The sequence below is a fragment of the Belonocnema kinseyi genome, chromosome 1, assembly GCF_010883055.1.
Source record: "Belonocnema kinseyi isolate 2016_QV_RU_SX_M_011 chromosome 1, B_treatae_v1, whole genome shotgun sequence".
Taxonomy (NCBI): Eukaryota; Metazoa; Arthropoda; class Insecta; order Hymenoptera; family Cynipidae; genus Belonocnema; species Belonocnema kinseyi.
The window spans coordinates 112544965-112552561 of NC_046657.1; positions in this window are offsets into that span (position 1 = coordinate 112544965).

Consider the following 7597-nt stretch of genomic DNA (forward strand, 5'->3'; position numbering starts at 1 on the left):
GACTCCAAGGCCAAATCGCTTTGGCCGTAAGACAATGCTCTGTGTTTGGTGGGACCAGTGTGATGTGGTGTACTTCGAGTTATTAAAACCTGGTGAGACGGTGAATACGGATCGCTACCGACAACAAATTATTAATTTGAATTATGCGTTGATCGAAAACCGGCCGGCATGGGTCCGAACACATGGCAAAGTTATCCTACAACATGACAACGCACCGTCTCATACCGCTAAAGTAGTGAAGAACACATTAAAAGCATTGAATTGGGAAATATTATCGCACCCGCCGTACTCTCCAGACCTCGCCCTGTCCGATTATCACCTTTTCGTATCGATGGGACACTCACTCGCCGATCAGCGCTTCGTCAATTTTGAAGAAGTCGAAACATGGCTCGTCCAATCGTTTGCCTCGAAAGAGAAAAAGTTTTTTTGGAATGGTATCCATGATTTGCCTGAAAGATGGGCAAAATGTGTAGAATCCAATGATCAATACTTTGAATAAAATTTTTTTTGAGATTCCCTTAAGGATGAAGTGTTTTCTTTATTGAAAAAACCGGCAAATTTCAACTATGGTAACACCCCTGGCATACAGTTCAATCATTTATTTGTTGCTTAATCTTGAAAGCTTTTTTTCTGTCTGCATTAAACCTCTAATAATTTTATTTGAAAATTTAAATTTTTAGAAGATTTTGAATTAAATATTTAATTATGTTATTGCAAACCTCATTTCTATAATAAACATACTATAAGCTATTAAACTCTATAAACAAACGTACTGTACTCATGACGCACAGTTGGAAGAAATGCACGTTTTTTATTCAAAGATGTGCAGAGCCTTTAATTTTCTTGTGATTTTTGATTTTTTGTTTTAAACTAAAGATCATTAAATTCTATAGACCTTGACTTCGAAATTTTGTGTCCTCTATTTTTTTATTAATAATCTTTCCACTCAAAGTATGGAAAAATTAAAATTTTGTATATAAACATTTTTTACGCTTTAATAACTGATCAGGAAAACTTTATATTGTCTTAAATCAATGTTTAGAGACACATGAAATACAAATAATTAGTTTATTATTCCATTTATTTGTTATAAACCAATTTTATGAACATTTAATAAAAAATAATTTAAAAGTATATAGTAACCACTGTGATAAACAATTTTTGTGGGAAAATATTAGAATTTGATATTTTTCAAATTATAATTTCCTTCAATGGCCAGAAAGAGTTCAGGTATTCCTTAAAATAATAAATATTTAACAATATTTGATAAAATATAAGAATTTAAATTTTTGTAAACAAGTTAGATAAACAAATTAAAAATTTTTGCCCTTTCGCATAGAAAATGTTTGTTTGCACTGGAAGCGTCTTAAGCTATTGGAGGAATGGCTGCTAGTCACAAAAATATTTGAAAAAGTTAACAATAACCACTGTTATTAACAATTATTGTGACAAAATATTTAAACTTAAGGTTTTATAAAATTTAAATTTTCTTTGATGATCAAGTCGGTGGGTTATTGTCAAAAGACTTTGTATTGAGTTAATCTTAGCATGCAGTGTTATGATTCATTTCTAATCTATTACGATTGAAAACCCGACTTTTTCCAAGTGAAACTGCAAATATTTGGAAATTGTTTATGTAAATTGTTTATTAAAATGTAAGTTGTCATATTCTACTAAATATTATCAAAGATACATTCTTTTAGGAATATCCGCAGCCATTGAAGCGATGACAGAAAATAAAAATTTTGATAAAACCTTACATTTGAATATTTTGGCATGAGAAGTATTTATAAAAATGGTTATTGTTAACCTCTCAATTATTTTTGTGACTAGCAATCATTCGTCCAACAGCTTAAAACATTTCCAGTGCAAAAAAAAATTCTATGTGAAAGGACCAACATTTTGAATTTTTTATCCACTTTGTTTACAAAAAATTAAATTGTTATATTTTATGAAATATTATTAAATATTTATTAGTTTAAGGAATTCGTGAAGTCGTTCTGGCAATTGAAGGAAATTATCATTTGAAAAATATCATATTCTAATATTTGGCCACAAAAATTGTTTATCGTAAGAAAACAGAAAAATGGAGGCGATGCATGGGGCTGTCAAAAACATTTTTCCATGTCTCATTCTCCAGAAACGAAAATTAAAAAAAATAAAAATATACTCGTAAATAAAATAATTGAAATCTTGTGAAGATTTCGATTTTTTTCAAAAGAAATGTACATTTTTTAAGATCTTAGAAGCTTTTCAAGAATTTTTAAAGATTTTAAGAGGAAAATTAAATTGTCTCAAGATTCCTGGTTAAATTTGAAATGATTTCTTTACTTTGAAAAAAAAGTATTCTAGAAGAAAATTAAATCAGAATAAGATAATTACAAAAAATTCTATTATGCTTAATAAATATTGAAAAACATTCATACAATTCAAAGTTGATTCATGTTTTTTTAAATGTAGATTGTTGAACATTTCGAAAAAAGAAGCTGAATTAAAATTACAAAAAGTTTCAAGAGAATGAAAAATTTTTCTTTTGATTCCCAGATTAATGTTTAATGATTTTTGATTTTGCAAAACTATGTTTAGGATAATATTCTAAACGATTTCAAAGATTTAGAAGTCTTAAAGAGATTCCAGAAAAACTATTAATTTGAAAGACAAAAATTTTAAGAAAAATGTAGATTTTTTTCAATTTTGTAAAACAGAAGCTTTTTATTAATTTGGAAAGATTTTGAGAGAATCAAACAATTTTTTCTAGATTGTTAGAAAAAATTAGTCACCTGGGCGATTTTAGGACAATTTTTTTTATTTTGCAGAATTTTATTAAAAATTGTAGTTTAAAAAATTTTCAAGTTTAAAAAAATGAAATAAAATTATACATTGTACACAAATTTAATTTATTTTAATAAATCCAGTTAGAAATTTGCTTTCCGGCATAACTATTTTCATAGGTTTTAGCTTAAGATTTAAGACGAAACAGAAATTTTCATTATACTTGTTTTCAAATTAAACATCAACTAAAGTTATTACAAGCTAAAAAATAAACGTTCAAAATGATTGATAAAATCGAGGAAAATATTTTATTGTTAATTACGTATACAAATTTTTAAAAGAGAATTCAAGGTGCAATTTTGAAATAAATATTTCACTATTTGCATTATTAATTGACCATTATTTTTTAGGGTTGAATGTTTTTCTCTCTTACTTCAGGTAAAAATTGCAACAATTATTTAATCCTAATGATGTCGGGCTTTTTTGCAAATCTCATTGGTACGTTTTGTTTTTAACATTTATTTAGGAATTATAAAATCGTTATTTTTGTAAAGAATAGGTTTTCATGAATAAAATTCTTTAAATAAAAATCTACCGTTGAGATTCGAATAGAATCTTTTAAGGAATAAAATAAGCGACACAACATAAGAATTAAATAAGAATTGCAACTTTTACCTACAGAGAAAAAGAAAAACATTAAATTCTAAATAGTTACTCTCAAATGAAGAAAACCTGAAATATTATTTTTCAAAATTTCACCTCCAGTTCTTTTCCAAAATTGCAAGGTACAGCTTCAATAAAAAAACCAGATTTGGGACTAACTAAATTTCGTTGGAAAACTTTAAAAATAAAAATTTCCGAGATTTTTTTTCATTACAACGCTATATGCTCCAATAAAAACAGCCACATTTGTTATTAATGCGATTTCGATATAAAATTTTGTACACCAAAATTTTCGAAAATTTTTTTTTTGATCGCAATGCTGTAGGCTTCAATAACAACCCGCTGCGTGGGCACATTATTATTACAACTTTTGTCTTTTAATTTCTTTTTCATCTCGAGTGTGGGGTTTTAAAAAATTTAACTTTACATGTTTTTGATGCTATTTTTCACGAATAAAACTAAAAACAGAACTATTAAAGAATTATTTATGACAATTAAATCATTTTTACATCTCATCACCCTGGTGGACCGAAGGAACCGAATGCATCCTCTACAAAATGCCCGCAAAGACCCCATTGAGTCCCCATTCGGTTCCTTTTTAAAAAACTCGAAAGAACAGCAAAATAAACTTTTAAATGTTTGAAATTCGGATTCTATGTTAAAATTCCCTATAGAAGGTCACGGAATAATCGTAATAGTTTTTTTGCAACGGTAAAAAGTTTTAAAAAATATAAGACGTATAACGCCTGTTGATTTCTACACTTTAAATGCATCGTCAATGTTGCAAAAAAAACTATTGCGATTATTCCGTGGCCTTCTATAGGGAATTTTAACGTAGACTCCAAATTTCAACAATTTAAAAGATGATTTTGCCGTTTTTTCGAGTTTTTTAAAAAGGAACCGAATGGGGACCCAATGGGGTCTCTACGGGTACTTTGTAGAGGCTTCATTCGGTTCCTTCGGTCCGTCAGGGCAGAGAAGGTATTAGATTTGTATAAAATTTGACCTCTCTAATTTTTGTCAAAAGGTCCACGTTTTAAGACCCCCTGAATCCGAAAAACAGGTTTTTACGAATGTGTCTATCTGTATCTGTCTGTCGTTATGTCTGTCTTTATGCCTGTCTGTGAGCACGATAACTTTTGAAAAAATTAATCTATTAGATTGGCTTTTGGTACACTCTTTTAGTGTCCTAAGCTAAATGCCAAGTTCGTTAGTCAGACATTTCAGATCAAAATACTAGAAGTGAGGCCATTTTGAAAATTTTGGAGTACACATTTTTTCATGATTCAAAAATTCTGTGTACAGTTGTTCATAGTAGTTGAAAAGAAAAATGTTATTTTTCAAGAGCCCTACAAGATTATCATATTAACTTTTTGCATTTTTTTTGAAAAATTCTAATTTTGACCGTACAAAAACTAATCAAAAGTCAAAAAGTACATTTTGTGGTCAAACTATGCAAGATAGAGAAAAAAAATGATAAGACAAACATTGTGCACCCAACAGGATTATTCTGGGTACAGAACACAGAGTCGCAAATGGAAGAGACCCTCTTATTAACCCTTGTGTTGCCACCCAAAAAAACTCACAGCGTCTGCTGAGAATTCAAGAAAATTCAATTAAAAATGTATATATTTTGTTATTATTTATAAAATTTTCCATATTTACTTCATATAATAATATAACAAACTTTATTTTTATGATATACTGTATGAAAATCAGGATTATTCTGTCAGGGTACCTGGGTACCCGGGTGGCTCCACCGTGCTTTTTTTAAATTGCAAGATATTTCAAGCTAAAAAATGTCTAAAAATATGTGCAATGTAAATTTCGATAGAGAATCAGTTAATTCATGCTGATTCGAGAAGCTTTCGGCCTATCTTTATTAGAAAAAATTTTATTTAACAAAACGTATGCCGATGGGTACTCGGGTACCTGGGCGGCAACACAAGGGTTAAAATGGTCAGGAATCACAAAGAAGTGGGCAAAGGAGCGTTTATGAACAAAGCAACGGAGGAGGCTGTTGAAACACTCGGGCTTAATTTCAGTGTTAGAGATGAGCAAAATGCATCAAATCTGAAAACCCGGATTAAGAAAGCACAAGAGGAAAACTTTCGTGAACAGCTCCTCGGTAAGAGGATGCACGGTATCTTCCACCGAAATGTGGAGGATCAGTAAATGTCGTGTGAGCTAACGTTTGCTTTCCTTAAATCGCCCGGATTGAAGTCTGGTACAGAGGGTTTCATTTTGGCATGCCAAGACGGTGTTATTTCCACCTTAACATACCGTCGCCACATTTTGAGCCAAGACATTCCCGATGATAGTTGCAGGGCGTGTCATGCACACCCCGCGCATTTAGCTCACATACTATCTAGTTGTCCAACACACGCGATAACGACCTACATTCAAAGTCGCAATGCGGCACTTAGAGTGCTTTATTACCATCTCTGTTACTCCTACGGCATTCATCTTAATATCGCTCCTCTAAATGCTCCTAGGGAAATCGAGACAATTGTTTCTGTTGCACACTCGATGCCAGACATGGTTCTTCTTGACTTCGAGAAGCGAACCATGTTCGTTATCGAATTTTCGACACCAGCTGACAAAAACATCATAGCCAAGGAGAATGAAAAGAAAGAGAGGTATAGAGACCTTATAAGGCAGTTGCAACGATTCTACCCGGAATATTCTATTAAACTAATCGTCCTTATGATCATCGCTCTTGGAGGTGCCAAGCTTTCACTCGTAAATAGCCTGGAAAGCATCCCTGCGTGTCAACAATGTGCTAAAATACTTGCGGGAAAAATGCAGAATGCGGTAGTCCTTGGATCACTCCGTGTTTTCAGGGTGAACGAAACGTTTGCCGGATCGTCGTATTGATTTCATTACAGACTGTAATCACGTATCTCACGGTCGTGAGACGTGGTTGTGGCTGAAATTTAACCGCGATTTTGTTGGGAGCGGGTGCAATTTTTTCAGATTAGCACCCGCTCCCGGCGAAATCCTGTGGTTGTCCTTCTGACAACTTTTTAATGTATATAATATATACATATATACATATATACATATATACATAATTTAGAAGTTAAAAAACGATAAGGCTGCTCAGTAGACCGTATGTGTAAAGTTTAAATCATAAAGAAAACATTGGAAATGAGCACATTGAGTTTATGGAAAAACGACCAAAGTTGCAATAAAACGTTAAATAACAAAATTTTTTAAAAAAGAATGCGCATTTTTTTTTAAACGGGACAATAAATCTTCGTCTATTTTCATGCCAATGCAAGTTACGAATTATGATAATATACATTTATGGGAATGATATAAAATTTCAGGGATAAAGTCGAGTGCGAAGCACGAGACACGTGATAAGAATGCGTTCGTTAAAGCCGAAGGACCTTTAACAAAAGAGAATTCACAATCACCAAATTACTGTTGTCGGTACTTTCACCTTTAGTTTTAAAAAGTCTGTGCAGGAAGATTGAGCGCGTAGCGCCAGGTAAATACATTATCGAGCGCGAAGCGTGAGAACCAACAGTGGCGCGCTCAAACTTGCGCGATTTTTTCGATTTGAAATTTGTAACCCAGAAATTGGCGAGTAATTTCTTTTTCATCGTAACGCTATAGTCTTCAATAAAAATATCTACATATGTTACTAACAAAATTTCCGTATAAAATTTTCAAAATATTTATATTTTTATTGCAATGCATAGGCTTTAATGAAAACATTTCACAAAGCTTCATAAAAGTTCGATTTGAAATTTTTAACCCAAAAATTTTCGAGTATTTTTGTTTATTGCAACGCTAAAGGCTTCAATAAAAACATCCACATTTGTTATTAACAAAATTTCGATATACATTTTTTTTTATTGCAACGCTATTGCCTTTAAAAAAACTTCAATGAACTTCACACTTGTTAATAACAACATTTCGATGTGAAATTTTGGTGACCAAATTTTTCGAGAAAAATTTCGAGATATAAAATTATTCTTATTTCGAGATATAAAATTGTTGACACCAAAATTTTCGAGAAATTTTTTTTTCTTATGGCAACGCTATAGGTTTCAGTAAAAACATTCACATTTGTTATTAACAAAATTTCTATATAATTTTTTTTTGCATTGCAACGCTATAGGCTTCAATAAAACATTCAGATTTGTTATTA